Here is a 20,581-nt window from a genome sequence, read left to right as displayed (position 1 = left end):
ATTGGATTTCTCTGCCTTCATAATTTTTTTTCTCTGCAACCCCATGCTAAATTGTGCTTCCTGTTTTTTATAAAATGACTTAATCAAATCTGACTCTGATTGCATCAGAGAAGGCCAGATACCCTACACTATAAGAGGTGGTTTGAAATTTTGACTTGTCTACTTAAAGATCACCAAAATTTGATCACACGGTCAATTACGTCCCTGGGTGGGATTAAACCACCAACCTTTCGGTTAACAGCCGAACGCGCTAACAGATTGCACCACAGAGACAGCTTGCAAAAGCTTGTACCGACAAAGGCTAAAAAGCATTCATCTAGAAAGTTTCCTAGAAAAAGGTTAAAAAGGCAATAATCTGGAGAGTTTTGCAAGATTTTTCTTCCATTGACCAATGAAGAAACACATTTGTACTTTCACATGATGAAGGAGTACTTCAGGATCTCTTACACTTACATGAGCAGCAGAGTGGCGCAGCGGAAGCGTGCTGGGCCCATAACCCAGAGGTCGATGGATCGAAACCATCCTCTGCTATGTGCACTTATTTTTTTGTTAATTAAATTCTTCCAAAACTGGGATTGATATTTTGACTCTTTTATTTTTACCTAAAGTACAATAACTTTTAACATTTTAATTTGTTTTAATAGTATATTGACAGCATTGTTTTCTTTCATTAATCCACTTAATTTTCTTTACCCTATTACTGAAATGGTAATTGACAAAAACAAGCTACATTGTCACCAGAAGAGCAATGCAAAATGTACAATTGATATTTCAAAATCATCTTTCCAGCTTGAATTTCAATGATGCATTGGGGCAACGATTTTGTGAGAAACATCTTCACACTTAAAGAAAGATTTTCTTAACTTCTTACCTGTGTGCTGATTAGATATCACCCGGTTTTCACATTAAACAGATTCCCACTTGAGAAAGCAGCAAGGATGCAGTGAGGTTTATGTTTCCTGGTGTCAACCTGTATTATTTCAGTGGACATTGTAATGAGGATGCATCTTGCTGCCTTTCCAATGAAGCAAGTTTTAATCAGTAATAGGTGAAAAACCATTCCTACAAAGGTGTTAATCAGAGACTTGGCTTTGTGGACACTTTTCAGAGAGCAAATGTGTTAGCATAAAAATAAAGCCATAAAATGGAGAGCTGATTAATCACTCAATTGGATTTCTCTGCCTGCATAATTTTTTTTTCTCTGCAACCCCATGCTAAATTGTGCTTCCTGTTTTTTATAAAATGACTTAATCAAATCTGACTCTGATTGCATCAGAGAAGGCCAGATACCCTACACTATAATAGGTGGTTTGAAAGTTTGACTTGTCTACTTAAAGATCACCAAAATTTGATCACACGGTCAATTACGTCCCTGGGTAGGATTAAACCACCAACCTTTCGGTTAACAGCCGAACGCGCTAACAGATTGCACCACAGAGACAGCTTGCAAAAGCATGTACTGACAAAGGCTAAAAAGCATTCATCTAGAAAGTTTCCTAGAAAAAGGTTAAAAAGGCAATCTGGAGAGTTTTGCAAGATTTTTCTTCCATTGACCAACGAAGAAACACATTGGTACTTTCACATGATGAGTGAGTACTTCAGGATCTCTGACACTAACATGAGCAGCAGAGTGGCGAAGCAGAAGCGTGCTGGGCCCATAACCCAGAGGTCGATGGATCGAAACCATCCTCTGCTATGTGCACTTATTTTTTTGTTAATTAAATTCTTCCAAAACTGGGATTGATATTTTGACTCTTTTATTTTTACTTAAAGTACAATAACTTTTAACATTTTAATTTGTTTTAATAGTATATTGACAGCATTGTTTTCTTTCAGTAATCCACTTAATTTTCTTTACCTATTACTGAAATGGTAATTGACAAAAACAAGCTAGAGTGTCACCAGAAGAGCAATGCAAAATGTACAATTGATATTTCAAAATCATCTTTCCAGCTTGAATTTCAATGATGCATTGGGGCAACGATTTTGTGAGAAACATCTTCACACTTAAAGAAAGATTTTCTTAACTTCTTACCTGTGTGCTGATTAGATATCACCTGGTTTTCACATTAAACAGATTCCCACTTGAGAAAGCAGCAAGGATGCAGTGAGGTTTATGTTTCCTGGTGTCAACCTGTATTATTTCAGTGGACATTGTAATGAGGATGCATCTTGCTGCCTTTCCAATGAAGCAAGTTTTAATCAGTAATAGGTGAAAAACCATTCCTACAAAGGTGTTAATCAGAGACTTGGCTTTGTGGACACTTTTCAGAGAGCAAATGTGTTAGCATAAAAATAAAGCCATAAAATGGAGAGCTGATTAATCACTCAATTGGATTTCTCTGCCTGCATAATTTTTTTTCTCTGCAACCCCATGCTAAATTGTGCTTCCTGTTTTTTATAAAATGACTTAATCAAATCTGACTCCGATTGCATCAGAGAAGGCCAGATACCCTACACTATAAGAGGTGGTTTGAAATTTTGACTTGTCTACTTAAAGATCACCAAAATTTGATCACACGGTCAATTACGTCCCTGGGTGGGATTAAACCACCAACCTTTCGGTTAACAGCCGAACGCGCTAACAGATTGCACCACAGAGACAGCTTGCAAAAGCTTGTACTGACAAAGGCTAAAAAGCATTCATCTAGAAAGTTTCCTAGAAAAAGGTTAAAAAGGCAATAATCTGGAGAGTTTTGCAAGATTTTTCTTCCATTGACCAATGAAGAAACACATTGGTACTTTCACATGATAAGTGAGTACTTCAGGATCTCTGACACTAACATGAGCAGCAGAGTGGCGCAGCGGAAGCGTGCTGGCCCCATAACCCAGAGGTCGATGGATCGAAACCATCCTCTGATATGTGCACTTATTTTTTTGTTCATTAAATTCTTCCAAAACTGGGATTGATATTTTGACTCTTTTATTTTTACTTAAAGTACAATAACTTTTAACATTTTAATTTGTTTTAATAGTATATTGACAGCATTGTTTTCTTTCAGTAATCCACTTAATTTTCTTTACCCTATTACTGAAATGGTAATTGACAAAAACAAGCTACATTGTCACCAGAAGAGCAATGCAAAATGTACAATTGATATTTCAAAATCATTTTTCCAGCTTGAATTTCAATGATGCATTGGGGCAACGATTTTGTGAGAAACATCTTCACACTTAAAGAAAGATTTTCTTAACTTCTTACCTGTGTGCTGATTAGATATCACCTGGTTTTCACATTAAACAGATTCCCACTTGAGAAAGCAGCAAGGATGCAGTGAGGTTTATGTTTCCTGGTGTCAACCTGTATTATTTCAGTGGACATTGTAATGAGGATGCATCTTGCTGCCTTTCCAATGAAACAAGTTTTAATCAGTAATAGGTGAAAAACCATTCCTACAAAGGTGTTAATCAGAGACTTGGCTTTGTGGACACTTTTCAGAGAGCAAATGTGTTAGCATAAAAATAAAGCCATAAAATGGAGAGCTGATTAATCACTTAATTGGATTTCTCTGCCTGCATAATTTTTTTTCTCTGCAACCCCATGCTAAATTGTGCTTCCTGTTTTTTATAAAATGACTTAATCAAATCTGACTCTGATTGCATCAGAGAAGGCCAGGTACCCTACACTATAATAGGTGGTTTGAAATTTTGACTTGTCTACTTAAAGATCACCAAAACTTGATCACACGGTCAATAACATCCCTGGGTGGGATAGAACCACCAACCTTTAGGTTAACAGCCGAATGCGCTTACCGATTGCGCCACAGAGACAGCTTGCAAAAGCATGTACTGACAAAGGCTAAAAAGCATTCATCTAGAAAGTTTCCTAGAAAAAGGTTAAAAAGGCAATAATCTGGAGAGTTTTGCAAGATTTTTCTTCCATTGACCAATGAAGAAACACATTGGTACTTTCACAAGATGAGTGAGTACTTCAGGATCTCTTACACTTACACGAGCAGCAGAGTGGCGCAGCGGAAGCGTGCTGGGCCCATTACCCAGAGGTCGATGGATCGAAACCATCCTCTGCTATGTGCACTTAATTTTTTGTTAATTAAATTCTTCCAAAACTGGGATTGATATTTTGACTCTTTTATTTTTACTTAAAGTACAATAACTTTTAACATTTTAATTTGTTTTAATAGTATATTGACAGCATTGTTTTCTTTCAGAAATCCACTTAATTTTCTTTACCCTATTACTGAAATGGTAATTGACAAAAACAAGCTACATTGTCACCAGAAGAGCAATGCAAAATGTACAATTTATATTTCAAAATCATCTTTCCAGCTTGAATTTCAATGATGCATTGGGGCAACGATTTTGTGAGAAACATCTTCACCCTTAAAGAAAGATTTTCTTAACTTCTTACCTGTGTGCTGATTAGATATCACCTGGTTTTCACATTAAACAGATTCCCACTTGAGAAAGCAGCAAGGATGCAGTGAGGTTTATGTTTCCTGGTGTCAACCTGTATTATTTCAGTGGACATTGTAATGAGGATGCATCTTGCTGCCTTTCCAATGAAGCAAGTTTTAATCAGTAATAGGTGAAAAACCATTCCTACAAAGGTGTTAATCAGAGACTTGGCTTTGTGGACACTTTTCAGAGAGCAAATGTGTTAGCATAAAAATAAAGCCATAAAATGGAGAGCTGATTAATCACTCAATTGGATTTCTCTGCCTGCATAATTTTTTTTCTCTGCAACCCCATGCTAAATTGTGCTTCCTGTTTTTTATAAAATGACTTAATCAAATCTGACTCTGATTGCATCAGAGAAGGCTAGGTGCCCTACACTATAATAGGTGGTTTGAAATTTTGACTTGTCTACTTAAAGATCACCAAAACTTGATCACACGGTCAATAACATCCCTGGGTGGGATAGAACCACCAACCTTTAGGTTAACAGCCGAATGCGCTTACCGATTGCGCCACAGAGACAGCTTGCAAAAGCTTGTACTGACAAAGGCTAAAAAGCATTCATCTAGAAAGTTTCCTAGAAAAAGGTTAAAAAGGCAATAATCTGGAGAGTTTTGCAAGATTTTTCTTCCATTGACCAACGAAGAAACACATTGGTACTTTCACATGATGAGTGAGTACTTCAGGATCTCTGACACTAACATGAGCAGCAGAGTGGCGCAGCGGAAGCATGCTGGGCCCATAACCCAGAGGTCGATGGATCGAAACCATCCTCTGCTATGTGCACTTATTTTTTTGTTAATTAAATTCTTCCAAAACTGGGATTGATATTTTGACTCTTTTATTTTTACTTAAAGTACAATTACTTTTAACATTTTCATTTGTTTTAATAGTATATTGACAGCATTGTTTTCTTTCAGAAATCCACTTAATTTTCTTTACCCTATTACTGAAATGGTAATTGACAAAAACAAGCTACATTGTCACCAGAAGAGCAATGCAAAATGTACAATTGATATTTCAAAATCATCTTTCCAGCTTGAATTTCAATGATGCATTGGGGCAACGATTTTGTGAGAAACATCTTCACCCTTAAATAAAGATTTTCTTAACTTCTTACCTGTGTGCTGATTAGATATCACCTGGTTTTCACATTAAACAGATTCCCACTTGAGAAAGCAGCAAGGATGCAGTGAGGTTTATGTTTCCTGGTGTCAACCTGTATTATTTCAGTGGACATTGTAATGAGGATGCATCTTGCTGCCTTTCCAATGAAGCAAGTTTTAATCAGTAATAGGTGAAAAACCATTCCTACAAAGGTGTTAATCTGAGACTTGGCTTTGTGGACACTTTTCAGAGAGCAAATGTGTTAGCATAAAAATAAAGCCATAAAATGGAGAGCTGATTAATCACTCAGTTGGATTTCTCTGCCTGCATATTTTTTTTTCTCTGCAACCCCATGCTAAATTGTGCTTCCTGTTTTTTATAAAATGACTTAATCAAATCTGACTCCGATTGCATCAGAGAAGGCCAGATACCCTACACTATAAGAGGTGGTTTGAAATTTTGACTTGTCTACTTAAAGATCACCAAAATTTGATCACACGGTCAATTACGTCCCTGGGTGGGATTAAACCACCAACCTTTCGGTTAACAGCCGAACGCGCTAACAGATTGCACCGCAGAGACAGCTTGCAAAAGCTTGTACTGACAAAGGCTAAAAAGCATTCATCTAGAAAGTTTCCTAGAAAAAGGTTAAAAAGGCAATAATCTGGAGAGTTTTGCAAGATTTTTCTTCCATTGACCAATGAAGAAACACATTGGTACTTTCACATGATGAAGGAGTACTTCAGGATCTCTTACACTTACATGAGCAGCAGAGTGGCGCAGCGGAAGTGTGCTGGGCCCATAACCCAGAGGTCGATGGATCGAAACCATCCTCTCCTATGTGCACTTATTTTTTTGTTAATTAAATTCTTCCAAAACTGGGATTGATATTTTGACTCTTTTATTTTTACCTAAAGTACAATAACTTTTAACATTTTAATTTGTTTTAATAGTATATTGACAGCATTGTTTTCTTTCAGAAATCCACTTAATTTTCTTTACCCTATTACTGAAATGGTAATTGACAAAAACAAGCTACATTGTCACCAGAAGAGCAATGCAAAATGTACAATTGATATTTCAAAATCATCTTTCCAGCTTGAATTTCAATGATGCATTGGGGCAACGATTTTGTGAGAAACATCTTCACCCTTAAAGAAAGATTTTCTTAACTTCTTACCTGTGTGCTGATTAGATATCACCTGGTTTTCACATTAAACAGATTCCCACTTGAGAAAGCAGCAAGGATGCAGTGAGGTTTATGTTTCCTGGTGTCAACCTGTATTATTTCAGTGGACATTGTAATGAGGATGCATCTTGCTGCCTTTCCAATGAAGCAAGTTTTAATCAGTAATAGGTGAAAAACCATTCCTACAAAGGTGTTAATCAGAGACTTGGCTTTGTGGACACTTTTCAGAGAGCAAATGTGTTAGCATAAAAATAAAGCCATAAAATGGAGAGCTGATTAATCACTCAATTGGATTTCTCTGCCTGCATAATTTTTTTTCTCTGCAACCCCATGCTAAATTGTGCTTCCTGTTTTTTATAAAATGACTTAATTAAATCTGACTCTGATTGCATCAGAGAAGGCCAGATACCCTACACTATAAGAGGTGGTTTGAAATTTTGACTTGTCTACTTAAAGATCACCAAAATTTGATCACACGGTCAATTACGTCCCTGGGTGGGATTAAACCACCAACCTTTCGGTTAACAGCCGAACGCGCTAACAGATTGCACCACAGAGACAGCTTGCAAAATCTTGTACCGACAAAGGCTAAAAAGCATTCATCTAGAAAGTTTCCTAGAAAAAGGTTAAAAAGGCAATAATCTGCAGAGTTTTGCAAGATTTTTCTTCCATTTACCAACGAAGAAACACATTGGTACTTTCACATGATGAAGGAGTACTTCAGGATCTCTGACACTAACATGAGCAGCAGAGTGGCGCAGCGGAAGCGTGCTGGGCTCATAACCCAGAGGTCGATGGATCGAAACCATCCTCTGCTATGTGCACTTATTTTTTTGTTAATTAAATTCTTCCAAAACTGGGATTGATATTTTGACTCTTTTATTTTTACTTAAAGTACAATAACTTTTAACATTTTAATTTGTTTTAATAGTATATTGACAGCATTGTTTTCTTTCAGAAATCCACTTAATTTTCTTTACCCTATTACTGAAATGGTAATTGACAAAAACAAGCTACATTGTCACCAGAAGAGCAATGCAAAATGTACAATTGATGTTTCAAAATCATCTTTCCAGCTTGAATTTCAATGATGCATTGGGGCAACGATTTTGTGAGAAACATCTTCACCCTTAAAGAAAGATTTTCTTAACTTCTTACCTGTGTGCTGATTAGATATCACCTGGTTTTCACATTAAACAGATTCCCACTTGAGAAAGCAGCAAGGATGCAGTGAGGTTTATGTTTCCTGGTGTCAACCTGTATTATTTCAGTGGACATTGTAATGAGGATGCATCTTGCTGCCTTTCCAATGAAGCAAGTTTTAATCAGTAATAGGTGAAAAACCATTCCTACAAAGGTGTTAATCAGAGACTTGGCTTTGTGGACACTTTTCAGAGAGCAAATGTGTTAGCATAAAAATAAAGCCATAAAATGGAGAGCTGATTAATCACTCAATTGGATTTCTCTGCCTGCATAATTTTTTTTCTCTGCAACCCCATGCTAAATTGTGCTTCCTGTTTTTTATAAAATGACTTAATCAAATCTGACTCTGATTGCATCAGAGAAGGCCAGATACCCTACACTATAAGAGGTGGTTTGAAATTTTGACTTGTCTACTTAAAGATCACCAAAATTTGATCACACGGTCAATTACGTCCCTGGGTGGGATTAAACCACCAACCTTTCGGTTAACAGCCGAACGCGCTAACAGATTGCACCACAGAGACAGCTTGCAAAAGCTTGTACTGACAAAGGCTAAAAAGCATTCATCTAGAAAGTTTCCTAGAAAAAGGTTAAAAAGGCAATAATCTGGAGAGTTTTGCAAGATTTTTCTTCCATTGACCAATGAAGAAACACATTGGTACTTTCACATGATGAAGGAGTACTTCAGGATCTCTTACACTTACATGAGCAGCAGAGTGGCGCAGCGGAAGTGTTCTGGGCCCATAACCCAGAGGTCGATGGATCGAAACCATCCTCTCCTATGTGCACTTATTTTTTTGTTAATTAAATTCTTCCAAAACTGGGATTGATATTTTGACTCTTTTATTTTTACCTAAAGTACAATAACTTTTAACATTTTAATTTGTTTTAATAGTATATTGACAGCATTGTTTTCTTTCAGAAATCCACTTAATTTTCTTTACCCTATTACTGAAATGGTAATTGACAAAAACAAGCTACATTGTCACCAGAAGAGCAATGCAAAATGTACAATTGATATTTCAAAATCATCTTTCCAGCTTGAATTTCAATGATGCATTGGGGCAACGATTTTGTGAGAAACATCTTCACCCTTAAAGAAAGATTTTCTTAACTTCTTACCTGTGTGCTGATTAGATATCACCTGGTTTTCACATTAAACAGATTCCCACTTGAGAAAGCAGCAAGGATGCAGTGAGGTTTATGTTTCCTGGTGTCAACCTGTATTATTTCAGTGGACATTGTAATGAGGATGCATCTTGCTGCCTTTCCAATGAAGCAAGTTTTAATCAGTGATAGGTGAAAAACCATTCCTACAAAGGTGTTAATCAGAGACTTGGCTTTGTGGACACTTTTCAGAGAGCAAATGTGTTAGCATAAAAATAAAGCCATAAAATGGAGAGCTGATTAATCACTCAATTGGATTTCTCTGCCTGCATAATTTTTTTTCTCTGCAACCCCATGCTAAATTGTGCTTCCTGTTTTTTATAAAATGACTTAATCAAATCTGACTCTGATTGCATCAGAGAAGGCCAGGTACCCTACACTATAAGAGGTGGTTTGAAATTTTGACTTGTCTACTTAAAGATCACCAAAACTTGATCACACGGTCAATAACATCCCTGGGTGGGATTAAACCACCAACCTTTCGGTTAACAGCCGAACGCGCTAACAGATTGCACCACAGAGACAGCTTGCAAAAGCTTGTACCGACAAAGGCTAAAAAGCATTCATCTAGAAAGTTTCCTAGAAAAAGGTTAAAAAGGCAATAATCTGGAGAGTTTTGCAAGATTTTTCTTCCATTGACCAATGAAGAAACACATTTGTACTTTCACATGATGAAGGAGTACTTCAGGATCTCTTACACTTACATGAGCAGCAGAGTGGCGCAGCGGAAGCGTGCTGGGCCCATAACCCAGAGGTCGATGGATCGAAACCATCCTCTGCTATGTGCACTTATTTTTTTGTTAATTAAATTCTTCCAAAACTGGGATTGATATTTTGACTCTTTTATTTTTACTTAAAGTACAATAACTTTTAACATTTTAATTTGTTTTAATAGTATATTGACAGCATTGTTTTCTTTCAGAAATCCACTTAATTTTCTTTACCCTATTACTGAAATGGTAATTGACAAAAACAAGCTACATTGTCACCAGAAGAGCAATGCAAAATGTACAATTGATATTTCAAAATCATCTTTCCAGCTTGAATTTCAATGATGCATTGGGGCAACGATTTTGTGAGAAACATCTTCACACTTAAAGAAAGATTTTCTTAACTTCTTACCTGTGTGCTGATTAGATATCACCCGGTTTTCACATTAAACAGATTCCCACTTGAGAAAGCAGCAAGGATGCAGTGAGGTTTATGTTTCCTGGTGTCAACCTGTATTATTTCAGTGGACATTGTAATGAGGATGCATCTTGCTGCCTTTCCAATGAAGCAAGTTTTAATCAGTAATAGGTGAAAAACCATTCCTACAAAGGTGTTAATCAGAGACTTGGCTTTGTGGACACTTTTCAGAGAGCAAATGTGTTAGCATAAAAATAAAGCCATAAAATGGAGAGCTGATTAATCACTCAATTGGATTTCTCTGCCTGCATAATTTTTTTTTCTCTGCAACCCCATGCTAAATTGTGCTTCCTGTTTTTTATAAAATGACTTAATCAAATCTGACTCTGATTGCATCAGAGAAGGCCAGATACCCTACACTATAATAGGTGGTTTGAAAGTTTGACTTGTCTACTTAAAGATCACCAAAATTTGATCACACGGTCAATTACGTCCCTGGGTAGGATTAAACCACCAACCTTTCGGTTAACAGCCGAACGCGCTAACAGATTGCACCACAGAGACAGCTTGCAAAAGCATGTACTGACAAAGGCTAAAAAGCATTCATCTAGAAAGTTTCCTAGAAAAAGGTTAAAAAGGCAATAATCTGGAGAGTTTTGCAAGATTTTTCTTCCATTGACCAACGAAGAAACACATTGGTACTTTCACATGATGAGTGAGTACTTCAGGATCTCTGACACTAACATGAGCAGCAGAGTGGCGAAGCGGAAGCGTGCTGGGCCCATAACCCAGAGGTCGATGGATCGAAACCATCCTCTCCTATGTGCCCTTATTTTTTTGTTAATTAAATTCTTCCAAAACTGGGATTGATATTTTGACTCTTTTATTTTTACCTAAAGTACAATAACTTTTAACATTTTAATTTGTTTTAATAGTATATTGACAGCATTGTTTTCTTTCAGAAATCCACTTAATTTTCTTTACCCTATTACTGAAATGGTAATTGACAAAAACAAGCTACATTGTCACCAGAAGAGCAATGCAAAATGTACAATTGATATTTCAAAATCATCTTTCCAGCTTGAATTTCAATGATGCATTGGGGCAACGATTTTGTGAGAAACATCTTCACCCTTAAAGAAAGATTTTCTTAACTTCTTACCTGTGTGCTGATTAGATATCACCTGGTTTTCACATTAAACAGATTCCCACTTGAGAAAGCAGCAAGGATGCAGTGAGGTTTATGTTTCCTGGTGTCAACCTGTATTATTTCAGTGGACATTGTAATGAGGATGCATCTTGCTGCCTTTCCAATGAAGCAAGTTTTAATCAGTGATAGGTGAAAAACCATTCCTACAAAGGTGTTAATCAGAGACTTGGCTTTGTGGACACTTTTCAGAGAGCAAATGTGTTAGCATAAAAATAAAGCCATAAAATGGAGAGCTGATTAATCACTCAATTGGATTTCTCTGCCTGCATAATTTTTTTTCTCTGCAACCCCATGCTAAATTGTGGTTCCTGTTTTTTATAAAATGACTTAATCAAATCTGACTCTGATTGCATCAGAGAAGGCCAGGTACCCTACACTATAAGAGGTGGTTTGAAATTTTGACTTGTCTACTTAAAGATCACCAAAACTTGATCACACGGTCAATAACATCCCTGGGTGGGATAGAACCACCAACCTTTAGGTTAACAGCCGAATGCGCTTACCGATTGCGCGACAGAGACAGCTTGCAAAAGCATGTACTGACAAAGACTAAAAAGCATTCATCTAGAAAGTTTCCTAGAAAAAGGTTAAAAAGGCAATAATCTGGAGAGTTTTGCAAGATTTTTCTTCCATTGACCAACGAAGAAACACATTGGTACTTTCACATGATGAGTGAGTACTTCAGGATCTCTGACACTAACTTGAGCAGCAGAGTGGCGCAGCGGAAGCGTGCTGGGCCCATAACCCAGAGGTCGATGGATCGAAACCATCCTCTGCTATGTGCACTTATTTTTTTGTTAATTAAATTCTTCCAAAACTGGGATTGATATTTTGACTCTTTTATTTTTACTTAAAGTACAATAACTTTTAACATTTTAATTTGTTTTAATAGTATATTGACAGCATTGTTTTCTTTCAGAAATCCACTTAATTTTCTTTACCCTATTACTGAAATGGTAATTGACAAAAACAAGCTACATTGTCACCAGAAGAGCAATGCAAAATGTACAATTGATATTTCAAAATCATCTTTCCAGCTTGAATTTCAATGATGCATTGGGGCAACGATTTTGTGAGAAACATCTTCACCCTTAAAGAAAGATTTTCTTAACTTCTTACCTGTGTGCTGATTAGATATCACCTGGTTTTCACATTAAACAGATTCCCACTTGAGAAAGCAGCAAGGATGCAGTGAGGTTTATGTTTCCTGGTGTCAACCTGTATTATTTCAGTGGACATTGTAATGAGGATGCATCTTGCTGCCTTTCCAATGAAGCAAGTTTTAATCAGTAATAGGTGAAAAACCATTCCTACAAAGGTGTTAATCAGAGACTTGGCTTTGTGGACACTTTTCAGAGAGCAAATGTGTTAGCATAAAAATAAAGCCATAAAATGGAGAGCTGATTAATCACTCAATTGGATTTCTCTGCCTGCATAATTTTTTTTCTCTGCAACCCCATGCTAAATTGTGCTTCCTGTTTTTTATAAAATGACTTAATCAAATCTGACTCTGATTGCATCAGAGAAGGCCAGATACCCTACACTATAAGAGGTGGTTTGAAATTTTGACTTGTCTACTTAAAGATCACCAAAATTTGATCACACGGTCAATTACGTCCCTGGGTGGGATTAAACCACCAACCTTTCGGTTAACAGCCGAACGCGCTAACAGATTGCACCACAGAGACAGCTTGCAAAAGCTTGTACTGACAAAGGCTAAAAAGCATTCATCTAGAAAGTTTCCTAGAAAAAGGTTAAAAAGGCAATAATCTGGAGAGTTTTGCAAGATTTTTCTTCCATTGACCAATGAAGAAACACATTGGTACTTTCACATGATGAAGGAGTACTTCAGGATCTCTTACACTTACATGAGCAGCAGAGTGGCGCAGCGGAAGTGTTCTGGGCCCATAACCCAGAGGTCGATGGATCGAAACCATCCTCTCCTATGTGCCCTTGTTTTTTTGTTAATTAAATTCTTCCAAAACTGGGATTGATATTTTGACTCTTTTATTTTTACCTAAAGTACAATAACTTTTAACATTTTAATTTGTTTTAATAGTATATTGACAGCATTGTTTTCTTTCAGAAATCCACTTAATTTTCTTTACCCTATTACTGAAATGGTAATTGACAAAAACAAGCTACATTGTCACCAGAAGAGCAATGCAAAATGTACAATTGATATTTCAAAATCATCTTTCCAGCTTGAATTTCAATGATGCATTGGGGCAACGATTTTGTGAGAAACATCTTCACCCTTAAAGAAAGATTTTCTTAACTTCTTACCTGTGTGCTGATTAGATATCACCTGGTTTTCACATTAAACAGATTCCCACTTGAGAAAGCAGCAAGGATGCAGTGAGGTTTATGTTTCCTGGTGTCAACCTGTATTATTTCAGTGGACATTGTAATGAGGATGCATCTTGCTGCCTTTCCAATGAAGCAAGTTTTAATCAGTGATAGGTGAAAAACCATTCCTACAAAGGTGTTAATCAGAGACTTGGCTTTGTGGACACTTTTCAGAGAGCAAATGTGTTAGCATAAAAATAAAGCCATAAAATGGAGAGCTGATTAATCACTCAATTGGATTTCTCTGCCTGCATAATTTTTTTTCTCTGCAACCCCATGCTAAATTGTGCTTCCTGTTTTTTATAAAATGACTTAATCAAATCTGACTCTGATTGCATCAGAGAAGGCCAGGTACCCTACACTATAAGAGGTGGTTTGAAATTTTGACTTGTCTACTTAAAGATCACCAAAACTTGATCACACGGTCAATAACATCCCTGGGTGGGATAGAACCACCAACCTTTAGGTTAACAGCCGAATGCGCTTACCGATTGCGCGACAGAGACAGCTTGCAAAAGCATGTACTGACAAAGACTAAAAAGCATTCATCTAGAAAGTTTCCTAGAAAAAGGTTAAAAAGGCAATAATCTGGAGAGTTTTGCAAGATTTTTCTTCCATTGACCAACGAAGAAACACATTGGTACTTTCACATGATGAGTGAGTACTTCAGGATCTCTGACACTAACTTGAGCAGCAGAGTGGCGCAGCGGAAGCGTGCTGGGCCCATAACCCAGAGATCGATGGATCGAAACCATCCTCTGCTATGTGCACTTATTTTTTTGTTAATTAAATTCTTCCAAAACTGGGATTGATATTTTGACTCTTTTATTTTTACTTAAAGTACAATAACTTTTAACATTTTAATTTGTTTTAATAGTATATTGACAGCATTGTTTTCTTTCAGAAATCCACTTAATTTTCTTTACCCTATTACTGAAATGGTAATTGACAAAAACAAGCTACATTGTCACCAGAAGAGCAATGCAAAATGTACAATTGATATTTCAAAATCATCTTTCCAGCTTGAATTTCAATGATGCATTGGGGCAACGATTTTGTGAGAAACATCTTCACCCTTAAAGAAAGATTTTCTTAACTTCTTACCTGTGTGCTGATTAGATATCACCTGGTTTTCACATTAAACAGATTCCCACTTGAGAAAGCAGCAAGGATGCAGTGAGGTTTATGTTTCCTGGTGTCAACCTGTATTATTTCAGTGGACATTGTAATGAGGATGCATCTTGCTGCCTTTCCAATGAAGCAAGTTTTAATCAGTAATAGGTGAAAAACCATTCCTACAAAGGTGTTAATCAGAGACTTGGCTTTGTGGACACTTTTCAGAGAGCAAATGTGTTAGCATAAAAATAAAGCCATAAAATGGAGAGCTGCTTAATCACTCAATTGGATTTCTCTGCCTGCATAATTTTTTTTCTCTGCAACCCCATGCTAAATTGTGTTCCCTGTTTTTTATAAAATTACTTAATCAAATCTGACTCTGATTGCATCAGAGAAGGCCAGATACTCTACACTATAAGAGGTGGTTTGAAATTTTGACTTGTCTACTTAAAGATCACCAAAATTTGATCACACGGTCAATTACGTCCCTGGGTGGGATTAAACCACCAACCTTTCGGTTAACAGCCGAACGCGCTAACAGATTGCACCACAGAGACAGCTTGCAAAAGCTTGTACCGACAAAGGCTAAAAAGCATTCATCTAGAAAGTTTCCTAGAAAAAGGTTAAAAAGGCAATAATCTGGAGAGTTTTGCAAGATTTTTCTTCCATTGACCAATGAAGAAACACATTTGTACTTTCACATGATGAAGGAGTACTTCAGGATCTCTTACACTTACATGAGCAGCAGAGTGGCGCAGCGGAAGCGTGCTGGGCCCATAACCCAGAGGTCGATGCATCGAAACCATCCTCTGCTATGTGCACTTATTTTTTTGTTAATTAAATTCTTCCAAAACTGGGATTGATATTTTGACTCTTTTATTTTTACCTAAAGTACAATAACTTTTAACATTTTAATTTGTTTTAATAGTATATTGACAGCATTGTTTTCTTTCAGAAATCCACTTAATTTTCTTTACCCTATTACTGAAATGGTAATTTACAAAAACAAGCTACATTGTCACCAGAAGAGCAATGCAAAATGTACAATTGATATTTCAAAATCATCTTTCCAGCTTGAATTTCAATGATGCATTGGGGCAACGATTTTGTGAGAAACATCTTCACCCTTAAAGAAAGATTTTCTTAACTTCTTACCTGTGTGCTGATTAGATATCACCTGGTTTTCACATTAAACAGATTCCCACTTGAGAAAGCAGCAAGGATGCAGTGAGGTTTATGTTTCCTGGTGTCAACCTGTATTATTTCAGTGGACATTGTAATGAGGATGCATCTTGCTGCCTTTCCAATGAAGCAAGTTTTAATCAGTAATAGGTGAAAAACCATTCCTACAAAGGTGTTAATCAGAGACTTGGCTTTGTGGACACTTTTCAGAGAGCAAATGTGTTAGCATAAAAATAAAGCCATAAAATGGAGAGCTGATTAATCACTCAATTGGATTTCTCTGCCTGCATAATTTTTTTTCTCTGCAACCCCATGCTAAATTGTGCTTCCTGTTTTTTATAAAATGACTTAATCAAATCTGACTCTGATTGCATCAGAGAAGGCCAGATACCCTACACTATAAGAGGTGGTTTGAAATTTTGACTTGTCTACTTAAAGATCACCAAAATTTGATCACACGGTCAGTTACGTCCCTGGGTGGGATTGAACCACCAACCTTTCGGTTAACAGCCGAATACGCTAAACGATTGCGCCACAGAGACAGCTTGCAAAAGCATGTACTGACAAAGGCTAAAAAGCATTCATCTAGAAAGTTTCCTAGAAAAAGGTTAAAAAGGCAATAATCTGGAGAGTTTTGCAAGATTTTTCTTCCATTGACCAACGAAGAAACACATTGGTACTTTCACATGATGAGTGAGTACTTCAGGATCTCTTACACTTACATGAGCAGCAGAGTGGCGCAGCGGAAGCGTGCTGGGCCCATAACCCAGAGGTTGATGGATCGAAACCATCCTCTGCTATGTGCACTTATTTTTTTGTTAATTAAATTCTTCCAAAACTGGGATTGATATTTTGACTCTTTTATTTTTACCTAAAGTACAATAACTTTTAACATTTTAATTTGTTTTAATAGTATATTGACAGCATTGTTTTCTTTCAGAAATCCACTTAATTTTCTTTACCCTATTACTGAAATGGTAATTGACAAAAACAAGCTACATTGTCACCAGAAGAGCAATGCAAAATGTACAATTGATATTTCAAAATCATCTTTACAGCTTGAATTTCAATGATGCATTGGGGCAATGATTTTGTGAGAAACATCTTCACCCTTAAATAAAGATTTTCTTAACTTCTTACCTGTGTGCTGATTAGATATCACCTGGTTTTCACATTAAACAGATTCCCACTTGAGAAAGCAGCAAGGATGCAGTGAGGTTTATGTTTCCTGGTGTCAACCTGTATTATTTCAGTGGACATTGTAATGAGGATGCATCTTGCTGCCTTTCCAATGAAGCAAGTTTTAATCAGTAATAGGTGAAAAACCATTCCTACAAAGGTGTTAATCAGAGACTTGGCTTTGTGGACACTTTTCAGAGAGCAAATGTGTTAGCATAAAAATAAAGCCATAAAATGGAGAGCTGATTAATCACTCAATTGGATATCTCTGCATGCATAATTTTTTTTCTCTGCAACCCCATGCTAAATTGTGCTTCCTGTTTTTTATAAAATGACTTAATCAAATCTGACTCTGATTGCATCAGCGAAGGCCAGGTACCCTACACTATAAGAGGTGGTTTGAAATTTTGACTTGTCTACTTAAAGATCACCAAAAATTGATCACACGGTCAATAACATCCCTGGGTGGGATTGAACCACCAACCTTTAGGTTAACAGCCGAATGCGCTTACCGATTGCGTCACAGAGACAGCTTGCAAAAGCATGTACTGACAAAGGCTAAAAAGCATTCATCTAGAAAGCTTCCTAGAAAAAGGTTAAAAAGGCAATAATCTGGAGAGTTTTGCAAGATTTTTCTTCCATTGACCAATGAAGAAACACATTGGTACTTTCACATGATGAAGGAGTACTTCAGGATCTCTAACACTTACATGAGCAGCAGAGTGGCGCAGCGGAAGCGTGCTGGGCCCATAACCCAGAGGTCGATGGATCGAAACCATCCTCTGCTATGTGCACTTATTTTTTTGTTAATTAAATTCTTCCAAAACTGGGATTGATATTTTGACTCTTTTATTTTTACCTAAAGTACAATAACTTTTAACATTTTAATTTGTTTTAATAGTATATTGACAGCATTGTTTTCTTTCAGAAATCCACTTAATTTTCTTTACCCTATTACTGAAATGGTAATTGACAAAAACAAGCTACATTGTCACCAGAAGAGCTATGCAAAATGTACAATTGATATTTCAAAATCATCTTTCCAGCTTGAATTTCAATGATGCATTGGGGCAACGATTTTGTGAGAAACATCTTCACCCTTAAAGAAAGATTTTCTTAACTTCTTACCTGTGTGCTGATTAGATATCACCTGGTTTTCACATTAAACAGATTCCCACTTGAGAAAGCAGCAAGGATGCAGTGAGGTTTATGTTTCCTGGTGTCAACCTGTATTATTTCAGTGGACATTGTAATGAGGATGCATCTTGCTGCCTTTTACAATGAAGCAAGTTTTAATCAGTAATAGGTGAAAAACCATTCCTACAAAGGTGTTAATCAGAGACTTGGCTTTGTGGACACTTTTCAGAGAGCAAATGTGTTAGCATAAAAATAAAGCCATAAAATGGAGAGCTGATTAATCACTCAATTGGATTTCTCTGCTTGCATAATTTTTTTTCTCTGCAACCCCATGCTAAATTGTGCTTCCTGTTTTTTATAAAATGACTTAATCAAATCTGACTCTGATTGCATCAGAGAAGGCCAAGTACCCTACACTATAATAGGTGGTTTGAAATTTTGACTTGTCTACTTAAACATCACCAAAACTTGATCACACGGTCAATAACATCCCTGGGTGGGATAGAACCACCAACCTTTAGGTTAACAGCCGAATGCGCTTACCGATTGCGCCACAGAGACAGCTTGCAAAAGCATGTACTGACAAAGGCTAAAAAGCATTCATCTAGAAAGTTTCCTAGAAAAAGGTTAAAAAGGCAATAATCTGGAGAGTTTTGCAAGATTTTTCTTACATTGACCAACGAAGAAACACATTGGTACTTTCACATGATGAGTGAGTACTTCAGGATCTCTGACACTAACATGAGCAGCAGAGTGGCGCAGCGGAAGCGTGCTGTGCCCATAACCCAGAGTTCGATGGATTGAAACCATCCTCTGCTATGTGCACTTATTTTTTTGTTAATTAAATTCTTCCAAAACTGGGATTGATATTTTGACTCTTTTATTTTTACCTAAAGTACAATAACTTTTAACATTTTAATTTGTTTTAATAGTATATTGACAGCATTGTTTTCTTTCAGAAATCCACTTAATTTTCTTTACCCTATTACTGAAATGGTAATTGACAAAAACAAGTTACATTGTCACCAGAAGAGCAATGCAAAATGTACAATTGATATTTCAAAATCATCTTTCCAGCTTGAATTTCAATGATGCATTGGGGCAACGATTTTGTGAGAAACATCTTCACCCTTAAAGAAAGATTTTCTTAACTTCTTACCTGTGTGCTGATTAGATATCACCTGGTTTTCACATTAAACAGATTCCCACTTGAGAAAGCAGCAAGGATGCTGTGAGGTTTATGTTTCCTGGTGTCAACCTGTATTATTTCAGTGGACATTGTAATGAGGATGCATCTTGCTGCCTTTCCAATGAAGCAAGTTTTAATCAGTAATAGGTGAAAAACCATTCCTACAAAGGTGTTAATCAGAGACTTGGCTTTGTGGACACTTTTCAGAGAGCAAATGTGTTAGCATAAAAATAAAGCCATAAAATGGAGAGCTGATTAATCACTCTATTGGATTTCTCTGCCTGCATAATTTTTTTTCTCTGCAACCCCATGCTAAATTGTGCTTCCTGTTTTTTATAAAATGACTTAATCAAATCTGACTGCATCAGAGAAGGCCAGGTACCCTACACTATAAGAGGTGGTTTGAAATTTTGACTTGTCCACTTAAAGATCACCAAAGTTTGATCACACGGTCAATAACATCCCTGGGTGGGATTGAACCACCAACCTTTAGGTTAACAGCCGAATGCGCTTACCGATTGCGCCACAGAGACAGCTTGCAAAAGCCTGTACTGACAAAGGCTAAAAAGCATTCATCTAGAAAGTTTCCTAGAAAAAGGTTAATAAGGCAATAATCTGGAGAGTTTTGCAAGATTTTTCTTCCATTGACCAACGAAGAAACACATTGGTACTTTCACATGATGAGTGAGTACTTCAGGATCTCTGACACTAACATGAGCAGCAGAGTGGCGCAGCGGAAGCGTGCTGGGCCCATTACCCAGAGTTTGATGGATCGAAACCATCCTCTGCTATGTGCACTTATTTTTTTGTTAATTAAATTCTTCCAAAACTGGGATTGATATTTTGACTCTTTTATTTTTACTTAAAGTACAATAACTTTTAACATTTTAATTTGTTTTAATAGTATATTGACAGCATTGTTTTCTTTCAGAAATCCACTTAATTTTCTTTACCCTATTACTGAAATGGTAATTGACAAAAACAAGCTACATTGTCACCAGAAGAGCAA

At 36.7% G+C, this 20,581-nt stretch overlaps 6 non-coding genes across 6 annotated transcripts; all 6 read left to right on the top strand.

The window, feature by feature from the left end:
- Positions 1 to 459: 459 nt before the first annotated feature.
- Positions 460 to 531, top strand: TRNAM-CAU (transfer RNA methionine (anticodon CAU)). Its single transcript has one exon. It is a non-coding gene; the product is annotated as a tRNA-Met (tRNA).
- A 6,927-nt stretch (positions 532 to 7,458) lies between these two features.
- Positions 7,459 to 7,530, top strand: TRNAM-CAU (transfer RNA methionine (anticodon CAU)). The gene has a single exon. It is a non-coding gene; the product is annotated as a tRNA-Met (tRNA).
- Positions 7,531 to 9,792: 2,262 nt separating this feature from the next.
- Positions 9,793 to 9,864, top strand: TRNAM-CAU (transfer RNA methionine (anticodon CAU)). The gene has a single exon. It is a non-coding gene; the product is annotated as a tRNA-Met (tRNA).
- A 2,263-nt stretch (positions 9,865 to 12,127) lies between these two features.
- Positions 12,128 to 12,199, top strand: TRNAM-CAU (transfer RNA methionine (anticodon CAU)). Its single transcript has one exon. It is a non-coding gene; the product is annotated as a tRNA-Met (tRNA).
- Positions 12,200 to 16,795: 4,596 nt separating this feature from the next.
- Positions 16,796 to 16,867, top strand: TRNAM-CAU (transfer RNA methionine (anticodon CAU)). Its single transcript has one exon. It is a non-coding gene; the product is annotated as a tRNA-Met (tRNA).
- A 1,095-nt stretch (positions 16,868 to 17,962) lies between these two features.
- TRNAM-CAU (transfer RNA methionine (anticodon CAU)) lies at positions 17,963 to 18,034 on the top strand. Its single transcript has one exon. It is a non-coding gene; the product is annotated as a tRNA-Met (tRNA).
- Positions 18,035 to 20,581: the final 2,547 nt, after the last annotated feature.

This window comes from Pseudophryne corroboree, chromosome 4 (genome assembly GCF_028390025.1).
Source record: "Pseudophryne corroboree isolate aPseCor3 chromosome 4, aPseCor3.hap2, whole genome shotgun sequence".
Lineage (NCBI taxonomy): Eukaryota > Metazoa > Chordata > Amphibia > Anura > Myobatrachidae > Pseudophryne > Pseudophryne corroboree.
The sequence above is the reverse complement of the archived record's forward strand: the minus strand, read 5'-3'. Positions and strand labels throughout refer to the sequence as shown.